Genomic DNA, 16,017 nt, shown 5'->3' on the forward strand with positions numbered 1-16,017 from the left:
TCCAGGTAAATAGTGTCAGAATTGAATTGAATTTGGAGACATCCACCTAGTACTATCTGTAGTATTGATAGCTTACTTGCTGGAGTAAAAAAAATCCCTATACATTTTGAGGTTGTAGAAGTCTTCTGTGATGACTGTTAGGATGTGAAAACAGGAAAAAAAAAAAAAAAGCAGTTTGCCTTTTTCTAACACCTGGTGTCAAAGTGATATGAGTTGTGTTTAGTAGGATAAACTAACAATGAGTTTGTTTTTTCTTCTTAAATATAAAGTCTTCTTGCTTCCTCATATATTCTGATGTTTACTTTTATTTGTTTATTCATTTTGAGCATCATATATTTTGTTGCTGTATAAAAGAAAATAAAACATCGAAATATGTACAATAAATTTAAAGCAGTTTCAGGAATATAGCACTAAATGAATAAATTAACAAAAAAGGAAGTCTTAATACTCTAAGCCCCCACCATCAATGAAGTAGACAAAGAAGAGAAAATCAACTAAATTCAAGCAAAAGGAAGGAAATAATAAAACACAAAAATAAAACTAGAAGGAGAAAACAATACAAAAAAATCAACAAAACAAAAAAATATTTTTGGAAATATCAGTGAAATTGGCAAAGATGAGGAGGTACAAATTTTACTAGTATCACACACCAAAAATAAAAAAAAAACAGGAGATATCATAATGGACTCTGAAGATATGCAAAGAATAATAAAGGAGTAAAACAATTCAAAAAATACAAATTTGGTTATTTAAATTAAATGAACCAACATTTGAAAAACACAAACAACCATCACTCTCCTAATATGTGATAAATGACTCTATAGCTATTAAGGAAACTAAATTTATAATTAAAAAACTCAAAAATCTAAGGGTTCAAATGGTTTCACTGGAGAATTTTATCAAAACTTTAAATAAAAATTAACATCTTTTAAGGAATAAACTCCATGCAATAAATTATCCTCATACTATTGCCTTCAGAGTGCCCCAGAGATTTTGATGTATTGTTTCTGTGTTCTCATTCACCTCTAAGAATTTCATTCTCTGAGGCCAATATCACCCTGATTCCAAAACCAGGCAAAGACACATCAAAAAAAGAAAACTTTAGACCAATATCTCTAAGGAACATAGATGCAAAAATTCTCAATAAAATTCTGGCAAAACAAATACAAAAACTATCTAGTGCACCATAATCAAGTGGGGTTCATCTCAGGGATGTAATTCATATCATCAATAGACTTAAAGATAAGAACCACATGATCATGTGAATAAATGCAGAAAAGCATTTGACAAAATACAGCACCCCTTCATGGACAAAATACTAGAAAAACTAGGGATAATAGAGACATATCACAACATCATAAAGGCTATCTATGCTAAGCCCCAACCAACGTCATTCTAAATGGAGAAGACTTGAAAGCATCCCTTCTAAAAACTGGAAAAAGACAGGGATGCCCCCTTTCATCACTTCTATTTAACATATTTCTTGAAACACTGGCCAAAGCAATTAGACAAACGAAAGAAATTAAAGGGATACACACAGGAAAAGAAGAACTCAAATTAGGTCTATTTGCCGAAGATATGATTCTATACCTAGAAGACCCAAAAAGCTCCACCAGAAAACTTTTATAACTAGTAAATGAATTCAGCAAAGCAGAAGAATATAAAATCAACACTCATGAAGTAAAGGCATTTCTGCATACCAGTGACAAGTCCTCTGAAAAGGAAATGAGAAAAACTACCCCATTTACAATATCCTCAAAAAATAAAATACTTGGGAATCAACCCAACAAAAGAGGTGAAAGACCTCTACATTGAAAACTATAGAACACTAAAGAAAGAAATTAAAGAAGACTTTAGAAGATGGAAAGATCTTTTTTGTTCTTGCAGAAGCAGAATTAATGTTGTCAAAATTACCATAATACTAAAAGCATTATAAGAATTAATGCAATTCCAATCAAAATCCAATGACATTCCTCATAGAAATAGAAAAAGCAATAATGAAATTTATCTAGAAAAATAAGAGACCCAGAATAGCTAAAGCAATGCTTAGCAGGAAGAGTGAAGCAGGTGGCATCACTATACCAGACCTTAAACTATACTACAGAGCAATAGTAACAAAAACAGCATGGTATTGGCACCAAAACAGACTGGTAGACCAATGATACAGAATAGAGGACACAGAGACTAACCCACATAATTATAGTTATCTTACATTAGACAAATGCACTAAAAACATACATTGGAGAAAAGATAGTCTCTTCAACAAATGGTGCCAGGAAAACTGGGAATCCATATGCAACAAAATGAAATTAAAGCCCTATCTCTTGCTATGCAAAAAACTCAACTCAAAGTAGATCAAGGACCTAGGAATCATACCAGAGACTCTGCATGTAATAGAAGAAAAAGTAGACCCAAACCTCCATCATATCGAATTAGGCTTGTACTTCCTTAATAAGAATCCTATAGCACAAGAATTAGATCATGAATTAATAAATAGGATGGATTCAAACTAAAAAGCTTCTTCTCAGCCAAAAAAGAAAGAAACAAAGAAATAAAAGAAAAAGAAAGAAAAAACATTGAGGTAAATAGAGAGCCTATAGCTTAATAGCAAATTTTTACCATTTGCACATCAGATAGAGCACTAATCTCTAAGGTATATAAAGAACTCAAAAAAACACAATCAATAAATGGACCAAGGAACTAAACAGATACTTCTCAGAAGAGGATATACAATCAATCAGCAAATATATGAAAAAAATGTTCATCATCACTATCAATTAGAGAAATGCAAATTAAAACCACTCTAAGATTTCACCTCACTCCAGTCAGAATGGCAGCTATTAAGAATACAAACAACAACAAGTGTTGGTGAGGATGTGGGGGGAAAGGTACACTCATACATTGCTGGTGGGACTGCAAACTGGTGCAGCCAATATGTATAGCACTGTGGAGGTTCCTTGGAAAACTGGGAATGGAACCACCAGTTGACCCAACTATCCTTCTACTCAGTCTATACCCAAAGGACTTAAAAACAGCACACTACAGGGACACAGCCATTTCAATGTTTATATCAGCAAAATCCACAATAGGTAAACTTTGGAAACAACCTATATGACCTTCAATAGATGAATGGATATAAAAAATGTGGCATATATACACAATGGAATATTACTCAGCAATAAAAGAGAATAAAATCATGGCATCTGCAGGTAAATGGATGGAGTTGGAAAAGATAATGCTAAGTAAATTTAGCCAATCCCAAAAAATACCAAATGATGAATGTTTTCTCTAATATAAGGAGGCTGATTTATTGTGGGGTTGGGAGGGAAAGCAAGGGAGGATTAGAGGAACTCTAGATAGGGCAAAGGGGTAGGAGGGGAAGGGAGGGGGGCATTTGGGGTAGGAAAGACAGTGGAATGAGATGGACCTCATTACCCTAAGTACATGTATGAAGACACAAATGATGTGAATATACTTTGTATACAACCAGAGATATGAAAAATTGTGCTCTTTATGAGTAATATGAACTGTAATGCATTCTGCTGTCATATATAAAATTATAATAAAAAAGAAAAGTTAACATCAATTATGCATCACTTTCAACAAATTGAAGAATGTACAATTCACAATCTTAAAATTTGAGGCTAATATTAACTTGACTCCAAAGTAGAGTACAAAAAAATAAATAAAGTAATAGGAGTTTAGACAAATATCCTACATTAATACAGACTTTTACATCTTTAACAAAAATTAACTAATATAATTCTAGCAATATATACAATATTTATAAACCATTTCATAGTAAGTTGTTATGGTTTAAATATTATGCATCCCCCAAAAGCTCATGTGTGTGTGAAAATACAAGAAAGATTAGGGGTGAAATGATTAGCTTACAAGAGCCTTAATCTAATGAGTGAATTAATCCTTTGATATTATTAATAATACTGTGTGGTAACTGTAGGCATGTAGGGTGTGACTGGAGGAGATTTGTCACTTGGGTGGTGCCTTTGAGGTACATATATTTTCCATGGTGAGGAGAAGCTTGCTCTCTCCTTCCTGATGCCATGTTCCCAGCAGATTTATTTTATTGCCATAATGTCTTACCTCAACTTAGGCACACAGCAATGGAGCCGGCTGTCTATAGGCTAAGAACTCTGAAACTATGAGCCCCTAAATAAACTTTTCCTCCTCTAAAAGTTTTCTTGTTAGGTCTTTTGATCACACTGGTGAAAAACATCAACTAAACCAGTTGTATTCCAGAAATACAAGATTCTTTCAATATTTGAAAATTAAATTACTACAAGAACATTGTGCAATGTAAACTGCAGCGTAAAAATGCATAGCACAAAATTCAATATCAATTCATAATAAAAACTCAGAAAAATTAGGATGAGTGCTCCCCCAACTTGATAACAAGCATATGCACAAACATTACATGTAACATCATACTTAATGATAAAGACCAAATGCTTTGCCCCTAGAATCAAAGACAAAGCAAGAATGTCTACTTGTACTACTCTTAATCATCATAGTTTAGAAGTTCTAACCTATTTAATAAGACAAAAAATAAAAAATAAATAAAAATAATGCAGATCATAAAAGAAAAAAATAAAATTGCCCCCATTTGCAAAGGACATGAAAGACAATACACAAAATCTATACAAAATAATCATAGAACTATTAAGTATGTTCAGCAAGGTCACAAGATAAAAGATAAATTATGAAAAATAAATACATTCTATATACTAATATTGAACAAATGGAGAATGAAAGTGAAATACAATGCCATTATAATTGTTCAAGAAAATATAATATGTAAGTATAACACTTATTTAGGAATTGTATGTTAAAAACTACAAAATGACAATAAAAAAGCAAAGAATATTATTGACATTGATAAAGGGAAAAACAATGTTCTAATTCGTTCAGACTGCTATAACAATAGCATACTGGGTGGCTTGTAAACAATAAAATTTATTTTTCACAATTCTAGAGACTGATAACTCTAAGATTAAGGCACTATCACAATCAGTGACTGGGAAGGGCTTATTCCCTGATTCATAGATGACCATCTTTTCATAGATTCCTCATATTATGGAAGAGAGAAGGGTATTTTCTGGGGTTTTATTCATAGAGCACTAATCCCATTCATGAGGACTTTGCCCTTGTAATCTAATTAGTTCCTATATAACACACTCCAAATACCCTCACATTGGAGATTCAGTTGCAATATATGGATGGAGAATCACAAACTTTCAGACCAAAACAGACATATAGTATCTATAGAATCAAAGAGTCATTGTACTAAAGATATCATTTCTCCACAAATTGATCTATAGCTATAATGTTATTCCTGCCAAAAATTCTAGGAAGATTTTATAAACACAGAAAAGCTTATTGTAAAATTTATATGGAAAGTCATATCCAAGAATAGGTAAAACAATGTCCCGAAAATACAATCAAGTTGGAGGAATCATTTTACCCAATATTAAACCTTACCATATGGCCAAAGTAATCATAGTAATGTAGTAATAGTGGAGGAATCAAAAACCTGAACAGAGAACCCAGAAATAGACCCATGTATATTTATTTGCCCATCTGATTTTTGACAAAAGTGCAAAAACAACTTAATGGAGTAAAGACAACCTTTTCAACAAATGGTGCTGGATTATTTGTGCATCGATAAGCAAAAATATGATCCTCACCTAAACCTCACACATCATGTTAGCAATTAACTCAAACATGATAAACTTTTACAAAATAAAGGGGAAGTTTTTGGGATCTAAGGCTTGAAAAACAATTCTTACGCTTGTCATCAAAATCATGATAAACAAAAAGAAAATTTGATAAATTATACTGCATCAAAATGAAAACTTTAGTTTTACAAAGACCCTATTAATATAATGAAAGGACAATTTATAAAGTGGAAGAAAATATTTTTGAAGCATATATTGGACAATTGAATAGTAGCATCTAGAATATGTATAAAAATCTCAAAATTCAACAGAAAAAAAACTATGACAAAAATCCAACTAGAGAATGGGTAAAAGGCATGAATATATATTTCACTGAGGAATATATACAGACAGGGCATGAATATATAAGCATACAAAATATTTCCAATGCCATTAGTCAGATTCAAACCCTGGTACCAAAAACCAAAACTAAACAAACAAAGGGGAAAAAAACAGAGCAATATGAAGAAAGCTTGTGTTGATAAAAAGTTCTGTATCATGACTGTGTCAATATCAGTATCCTGGTTGTGATATCATACTATAATTTTGCAATATGATACCACTGTAGCAACAATTGCTAAAGGGTATTCACATGGGATGTCTATTATTTTGGCATGTGAATATACAGTTTTCCTAAGACAAAAATGTTTAATTTAGTAGAAAAATTCTCTGTTACCAAAGCAAAAAGCTCACCATTTAAAGTCCCACTTTGTTTTAGTTTCAGAAAATGCTTACTTTTGATGTAGCATTTCTTGCCAAGCCTTTCCTGCTGATGGCACTGGGGCTCTCCACAAGTATAGAGAACATTAAGAATCAAGAAGCTTAAGGTTATATAGGGAAATAGAGATCAGACACATGCATAAGACCATTTTTCGAGGTACAGAGAACAAATCTTTGAAGTTATACTCATCATATATGCAATTTAAATTTAAGAAATTTTAATCTAAAAAACATATGATACTGCCTATTTTGTGTGATGTACAAGAAATCAAATTGTGTATTAATTATGAGTGCAACAATAACTCCAAATCAGATTTATAGTTCTATTTATGAGGTTGAAGTAGGGGAATTGAGGATAATAGGAAAATGATCGTCTAAGGGAGAAAACGGTTAGAGATAAAGAACAATACAAAATCTTGTAATCTGAGGCTGCACCATGCCTAGAAAATTTCTTCAGCTGTAAATTCAAATATTCCATATTATTTCAGGCTTCATTTTGATATAGCAAGAAATAACTTCATCACATTTATAATACTATCTCCCATTTATGGAATATAAACTCATCCCCCCATACACATATTTGTTTCTAAGCTCCATAGGAGTTGCAAGTAAGTATTATACCTTTAGATCACTATCATCTTGCCAAAAGCCTGACACTTAGGAAACCCACACACGCTTAATATTGCAAACAACTCAAAGTGTAGTCTGTGGACCAGCAGTATCAAAATACACCAAGAGCTCATTAAAAATTCAGAATCTTGGGCTGGGGCTATAGCTCAGTGGTAGAGCACTTGCCTCACAAATGTGAAGCACTGGGTTGGATCCTTAGTACCACATAAAAATAAATAAAATAAAGATATTTTTATAAATTTAGAGTCTCAGGCTCCAAACCAGACGTACCGAATAGGAATCTGCATTTTAAAAAGATCCTCTAGTAACTGGTTTTCACATTAAAGTGGAGAAGCATTAGTCTACATAACTATACCACTTTTCTGGTATAGTTATGTAGACATAGAAAGATCCAGAATTAACTGACAGTGTAGACATAGGTTTACATGTTTTACTTTCTATCTTAAAACTTTTATAAAATAAAGAGAAAGTTTTGGGGATCTACGGCTTGAAAAACAGTTCAAGTTTTAAGATAGAAAGTAAAACATGTAAACCTATGTCTACACTGTCAGTTAATTCTGGATCTTTCCCTTTGTCAGTTTGTCATTGTCATTCTCAAATTTCTTAGAAAGAGTAATCTGGCTATACTATTACTAAATGCATAGGACAAAGGCCCTGTCTCTTGGAGCCCCAGTGGACCGAACATGGTCACCCATCTTAATATGATGATCAAAGAGATGAGCAGTGATGAAGGGCAAGAGAGGAGCTTTAGTCAGCATAGCCAATCTGGGAAAAATAGATATAAGGGTTCAGTAATCAAAAATCTGTCTTCCATAGTATAACAGGTACTTTGAGCTTTTGTAGAAAAGAGGAACAAAAGTAAGTGTTGTGGGTTTGTACAGCTGGTAGAATAGGTATTCTTGATCAGACTATGACCTGGTTAATCATTATCTCAGGATTGGTTCTGTGAAACTCTGGGAAGCTCATCATTGCTTGAAGGGTCAATTTGGTTGCCATTCTGAGATGAAGGGCAACTTCTATTCCATCATAGCATAGTGATTCCGGCTTAGAGGGGTAATCTTATCATGGAGTAATCTGTTCTGTGAGGCTTGACATTTCCTGGGGGTAGTTTTGGCCTCTTCACATAAGGATGTTTATCAATCAAACCCATGTTCCAAGGTAACTGCTGAAGAAAGTAGCTCAGGGAAAAAATAGCTAAAGAGACTAATGAAGACAGAATTGAGTGTACAAAAGTAAATTAGGGACGGGGACAGAAGGTATTTGGAAGAAGCACCCAATGTTGATTTAAGCAATTAATTCCACCTCTAACTGAAACCTCAACTGACACATTACCATAGCTACACCTCATGTATTTTAGTTTACGGTATTTATCTCCTATGAAATATCAAATAATTGCCAAAGGGCAAAAGAGAAAATTAAACATGAAAATTTTATCTAACTAACATGAAGAGATCAACTGTAAACTCTAGTCAGTATCATTGCTGTAAATACATCATTATTTCATTCCTTCTTGATCAACTGTTCTGATGATGACCATAGCATTACTTACATACATTTGCTATTCCTATTTAGTGCCAATACCTAAGCCCAAAGTGAAGTTAAAATGTATGTTACACATTGGATCCACACATCAATGACAAATATATTAAACACATTTTAAAAAGGGATAGGCTTTCTTTATTATTGGTTTGGAAAAACTCATTATCTTTATTTCTAAAGAAGCAATTTCTCTAACAATAGCAGTTTATTACCAAAGGAAAAATATGAAATAAAATAATTCAATAGATTACAATCTGCATATTTATACAATTTGCTATTTAGAAACATATTAATAACTCACAGTTCCCTAAAAGACAACTCTCATTTTTTGCATGAATATTATGATTAAACAAACATCACACAATAAATATTATTTGGAAAACTGAACAGTAGATTGGGGGATAAATCTTCAAAAGGCCAGTTCTAGAAACACAACTATTTCCATATATTTACATATACGGATAAAGGACTTGCAAGTATACAAATGTGGAGGCTGGCTACTCAATTGCAAATGACAAAAGTTTAGACACAGGTCAGGTTAAAATTGTCATAAATTTCTCCATTTTATGACAAGTTGATATATTCCTGCAATTCGTAAGTGGTTTGTAATCTCTTGACTTATACAGATGTCTAGGATCCTGATTCCTGTGTCTTCTAATATAAAAACTCAAACCCTCACCACCAACATAGTTTCACTGGTCTGTTTTAGTCAGGGTTCTCTAGAGGAACAAAATCAACAGGAAGTATAATTATAAAAAGGGGATTTATCAGGTTGGTTCATGCAATCAGAAGCTAGATAGCCCAAAATAGATGTCTGCAGCCTAGAAAGCTGGAAAGAACTAGTAGCTGCACAGTCCAAGAGGCTGAAGCCCCAGATCAAGAGGAAGAGTGAAGATGCAAGAGTCCAATATCCTCAGATGATTGCAGCAGCAATCAAGAACCCATTCAAGAAGAGTCAAGCTTGCATCTGCTGCTGCTTCCTTGTTCTTCCAACTTTTATTCCATCCAAGCAATAATCCTATTGGATGGTGCTGCTCATGCTTAGGGAGGGTCTCCATTTCAGTTGGTTATCCCACATGCCAATCATTACTACTCAGACCCTCATGGAAACACCCATAAACCTCATAATCCTTGGCATCTCTTAATCCAATCAAATTGAAAACTCAAATTGATCATTACACTAGTCCTTCAATTCACCCAGTCCAAAATTTTATCTTCTCTTTCCTGTTTCTCTACTTTCCTCTTCTCTTTTTATTCATCCTTCCTCCACCTTAATTGGAGCAACAATAAAAAAAATTGTGTCACACACACACACACAAAGAGTTCTCTTATGAGGTCTTGGTGCCTAAGAGCTTATTTATATATTTCTCCAAGGCAGCTTTTTCTTTAAGAGGAAACTTGGTACATGATGATAAGCTAATGCTTAATTTTTAATTAATTTTATTGGTACATTGTAATTGTACATAATCATGGGTTTCAATGTGACATGTTCATACATTCACATAACATATTTTTTTCAATTCTGTTCCCTAGTATCTCCCATTTCCTTACTATCCACCCTCCCAATGGTCTACTTTCTCTATGCTACTGGTCTCCATTCTATTTTCATAAGATTCCCCCACCCTATTTTTGCCCTTTTTTCATTCTAGCTTCCACATATGAGAGAAAATAAAAGACTCCTGAGTTTTTTAGTCTGACTTATTTCACTTATCATAATACTCTCAAGCTCATCCATTTTCCTGCAAATGACACAATTTCACTCTTATGTCTGAATAAAATTTCACTGTGTATATATACCACCTTTTCTCTATGCAGTTATTTGTTAATAGGCATTTGGGTTGGTCCCATAACTTGGCTTATGTGAATTGGGTATGCATGTATCACCATAGTATCATGACTTTAATTACTCAGGATAAATATCACTTATTGATATATATATATATATATATATATATATATATATATATAATTTATATATTTATATATATATTGGGTTGTCTGTTGGTTCCATAACTAGACTTTTTTCTTTTCCTTTTTTTTTTTGATACTGGGTATTTAACTCAGGGGCACTTGACCACTGAACCACATTCCCAGTCCTATTTTGTATTTTATTTCAAGACAGGGTCTCACTGAGTTGCTCAGTACCTCACTTTTGCTGAGGCTGGCTTTGAACTCACAATCCACCTGCCTCAGCCTCCCAAACTGCTGAGATTACAGGCTCCATCACTAGGCTTTTGAAGACATCCATACATATTTCAATAGTGGTTGCACTTATTTAAAATCCCACCAACAGCATGTAATTGGATAAACACTATTTATAAAGTCCATTGTACAGAGATAGTTGAAATTTTGAGTAATAGCTAAAACGTCTCATTGTGACTCTGTCTAGACCATATGAGATTGTTGGAGACAAAACATCTCTTACAAAATAGACCTAATATTTATATTCCATGAGAGTACCCATAATTCATCAAATGAAATAAATGAAATTCCTTAAACACCATGTGCAGTCCTGCCTGGCCCTTTGTTCATATTGTACCCTGCCTCCACTATCATTGCCAAGCCCAAGCCACATCCCTTCTAAAAATGTATTTATTACTCAGTTCCATCTTGACTTTTCCCTTCTGTGGCACTTGATATACCTTTTGCCCATTTTTTTCTTCAGTATTCCTATCAAATAGATAAGTATAAGGACTATGTCTTTGTTTCCATGCCTCCACATTTTCATAAAGATATAAAAACTAGACAGGTTAGTGGGGGAAATGATGAAATGGAAACCATACTATTTGACATCTCCTACTTACCTAATGGTTGGACTTTATGACCTTGAAAACCATTATCAAGTTACTAGGTTATCCATTGGGAATTTCCCTTTGCAGTTAAAAAGAATGTCTTTTCCTAAATTGTTTGTTGCTTCATCATGAAGATAAAACTTCAGAGAAAATAAGCATTTTCAACAGTAGGGCATGAAAATACAGTCTTTGAAATGAAATATACTTAGCTGCCACCAATTAGTTTTAGGCTCTTGAGTAAGTTATGTAACATCCCTATACGTATGCACTATGGATAGAATATTCTCATCAAAATCCATGTTGATATTTAATCTCAATTGTGAAATATTTGGAGGTGAAAACATTAAGAGGTAATTATATTATGAAGGATCTGTCCTGATGGGTAGATCTATTCATGAATTAACATATGAATGCATTGATAGGTTATGAGATATCTTGAGAAAGGTTTTGAAAATAAAAGCAAATTTGACCCTCTCTTACATGTGCCCCTCTTGCCATGTGATGCCCTTTACTGCCTCAGGATTCTATAGAGTCTTCAGAGCCAAGACATCCCTCAACCTTAGACATCCCAGTCTCCAGAATTATGAACTGAATAAATATTTATTATTTATAAATTACCCAGTCTCAGCTATTTGGTGATAGCAATAGAAAAAAAAGACTAAGACACTCAGTTTATCTTATGTAAAATGGACATTGATACCACCAATTCTACTAGATGGTTGTGAAAATTGAGGTAACGGCATAAGTATAATGTCTTTCATAGTGTCCAGCAGTAAATAAGCAGTAGCTGACTGTTGAGTAAATGGCAACTATCATTATCTATTCAACAAATTTCACCAAACACTTACTATATACAGCCTTATGGTAGGCATGAAGTATAAAGAGATAAATCAAATATATTCTCCAGCTTTCAGTATCTCAGATAATACTTAGTTCATACTAAGCTTGAAATTAGGCCTATGCAAAGGCTTCTCCCATTTGAGGTTAAATATCTAGTACCTATATTTTTATGTCAATACACTCACCAGGCCTTTTTAACATGATTTTGTTCAAGCTATGTATGCTTATCTTTACTGATGCAATTGAATATTTTAATTGAATGGCAGGGTATTATATAATCTTTGCTAAATTTCATCTTAGCAGTTTCAGCAAATAATTTCAATTTTTTATTCCATACTATGATCTTTAAATTCAATGCATTGTCTGAAATTACCAAAAATAAATTAGTTAGTTTACCTTTTGCACTTATTCAAATTACTGAAAATTCTAAATTGGTTAAGAATAAAGACTCAACCCTACAGCTAAGTCTATGCTTAATTAGTGGGCAATACTCTTTCAATATAATTGTATATTTGCAAATTCTTCAAAAGCACAAACTTTACCTCTATATCTTTCATAGAATCTAGCACAAAATCTAGTACTTAAAGGGAACTCAAGAATATTTACTAAATAAATCTATCAATTAGTAAATTAAAATGATAATTTTAATCCATAGCAAAATAATTATGTCAACAGTATGTAAATAATTGCAAAAGAAGTTGAACAAATAATAAATCTAAAGGAATTTTGGGAAAGAAAGACCAAGGACTTAGGGAAAGTTTTATAAAGAAGATAGGATTTAGCCAAGAGTTTTTACTAGAAAATAGCACTATAAAGTTACATCGTTCCTGATTTCAGAGAATACTAAATGATAACTAAAGTGTTTATAGTTTATATTTTAAAAAATGGAATGGCACTGAAGGTTTTTGAGATGGTGAAATCACAACCAATTTTCTAAGCAATGAGCAGGATGAATGTATGAACAATGTTTATTTAAGAACTTATCACTTATCAGACATTATCACATTAATTAACTCATTTAACAAAAAATAATGTGGGTTACGTATTATTATTTTATTGAAGTATAATGTTGTACTCTTCCACTTTTTTCATTGTGACAAAATACACATAGCACAAGATTTGTCATCTTATCAATGTTTAAGTATACAGTTCAGTGATATCAATTACATTCACATTGCAAAAACATCACCACCATCCATCTTCAGAATAATTTCCACCTTGCAAAATTGAAATGCTACATCCATTAAACAGTAATTACCCATTCTTCCTCCAGCTCCTGGCAAAAAAAAAAACTTCCTTCTTTCCTTTCTTCTCCCTCTCTCCCTCTCTTCTTCCTTTCCTCCTCTCATTTTCTTTCCCTTATAAAGAATTAGAAAGGATTGCTGAAATGCTTTTGCTGATCTTTATTCTTGAAATAACTAGGTCAGGTTATAAAGTTATAAATAATAACTTGGTTAAGGTTGGCTTAATGGGATTTGACTACTATAATTATTAGGGATGAATACCACTATCTTGCAATGAAATCATTCTGCTTTCCCACAAGCTCCTAAAAGCAGAGATTAAGTACATTCTGTAGGTTATAGAATTCATATCCATAATATTTTTAGCAATGGGATCTTAGGTTCTTAAAATAGTTAAATACTTGTCCCTGTATGCCTCTCAGAAAACAGTACTGATGAATCAGGACAAGATTTATATGGTTCTAAATAGGTTAAATGCAAAACTCATATATGGTTTATTATTTCACAGCATGTAACTCTTTTATATAATTCTTCCATCAGACTTGAGTTTCTAACACTTGCTTATGACATCTTAATTCAAACAAGTTAGTTTATCTTCTTTGGCTGCTCTTGGTAAACTGTGTGCTCACACTTTTTGTTTACAACCAAGTATCCTTCTGGTTTTATCCACAGGTTATTTGTAGAATAATATTGAAGCAAAATCTAAACACTGTACACTCCAAGATAAGTATTTGTGTATAACAAACTTCTAATTAGAAAATTCTGACAAATATATCAAAAAATGAAATTGAAAATTTGGAAGCAAATAGGAGCAAACCAACTTAGCCAAAGATATCAGATCCTAATCCATCTTCAATGAATCACATACTTCTCCTCATCCTTCTGAGAAACCCTCCTTCCACTTGCTCAACTACTATTTGCCATAAACTTGGTGAAAACGGAGAAGCTATTGCACAACTTTGTACAAAACTTGAGGATATTTGTGGTATAATGTCCTCCAGACTAAAAAGTCCTTCATTACAAATATATGTTCTAAAATCTGAGTGGCATATGCACCAAGTCTATTCTCAATGTCCTTTAAAAAATGAAAGTACAGACTAATCTATGTCTTATGTTGGAATGCATTAAATAATACACATCTGTTTGAAACAAGTACTTGATATCCATTTGAATGTTTTTTATTCAATCGCCTTTTAATTCATGCTTACTTATGTGATAAGTGATGGCTAAACTAAAAAATTTTTCAATAAAAATATTTTCAATATTAGAAGTCAAATGTGTATTCAGTATAAATAACCTACAAAACTTTATAATTAGCAATATGGTATATTGGAGGACCAGATGTTTACTCTCATGATCATGTGACTCACTGGAAGTTCTGGCTTAAAAATCTGTTGTCATGAGAGCATATATTCTTTTGAAGAATATAGACACATTTAATAGGAGAAGGAGAATGCCTAGATTAGAATGTCTCTAAGGGCAAGGAATAGTCTTTTAATTTCTTATTACACCGCATATAATTCCTTTGCAACAGACTCAACAAAAATATAATATTTCTTATGGCAATTACTCTTCATTTATGCATTGAATTAAATACTTGCAATTAATTTACATTTAATATTGCCAACTTGCTCATAAATCTTACTTAACAGAATTAATCACAGACATAATAACAAACATATATAAACCATGACTAGTGTCCTCCATTTGTTTTTCCCTTTAGTGCACTCAGTTCCTCTTTTTATAATTTTTCTGTTTTCATTTATTTGCATTCATTCTCAAATTAAACCCAGATGGCTAAAACTTCAAGGTGACTTTTACTGAGGAAGCAAAAAGTTACAGTCCTCAATAAATCTCAACTTTTTTGAAAATAAAGGTATTCAATTTGAACAGGGCTGGGGTTATGGCTCAGTGGTAGAATGCTTGCCTAGCATCCATGAGGCACTGGGTTTAATCTTCAGCACCACATAAAAATAAATAAATAAAGGTATTGGGTCAATCTACAACTAAAAAAATTATATGAGAATAAATAAATAAATAAATTTAAGCAGTGAGCATTTCCCATGTGGTTAAAAAATATAATAATCTGTCACTTGGATAAATATACAAAATTGGGATCTTAACTAGGCAAGAAAAAGAGTTCTCCTCATGTAGTAAGCACAAGGGTTAATGTTGGCTGTCTTGATTTGGGAGCCCACATGGCAATAACACTGCATATACACATAATAAGTTAAAGTTGACTAAATTGCACCAAATGTCTCCCTGTTTACATTTTTCAGATCCATTTTAAAATGTATTATGTTAGGTCCCTGATGAAATAAATAAGAAACTCCAAGTGCAGGGTTATATAAAGTTCTCTTCTACCTACTGCATTGCTTTCTCTACAGGGAGTGTTGTTCTTCAGGAGTAGGAATTATGACACATTTTTAATCAGAGTTCTACTAATTAGTCCCCTTGGAATTGTATTTTTGAGAGAAGCAATATATTCCTACATTAAAATCTAAGTAACTTCCATAAAAA

Source organism: Urocitellus parryii, chromosome X, assembly GCF_045843805.1.
Source record: "Urocitellus parryii isolate mUroPar1 chromosome X, mUroPar1.hap1, whole genome shotgun sequence".
NCBI lineage: Eukaryota > Metazoa > Chordata > Mammalia > Rodentia > Sciuridae > Urocitellus > Urocitellus parryii.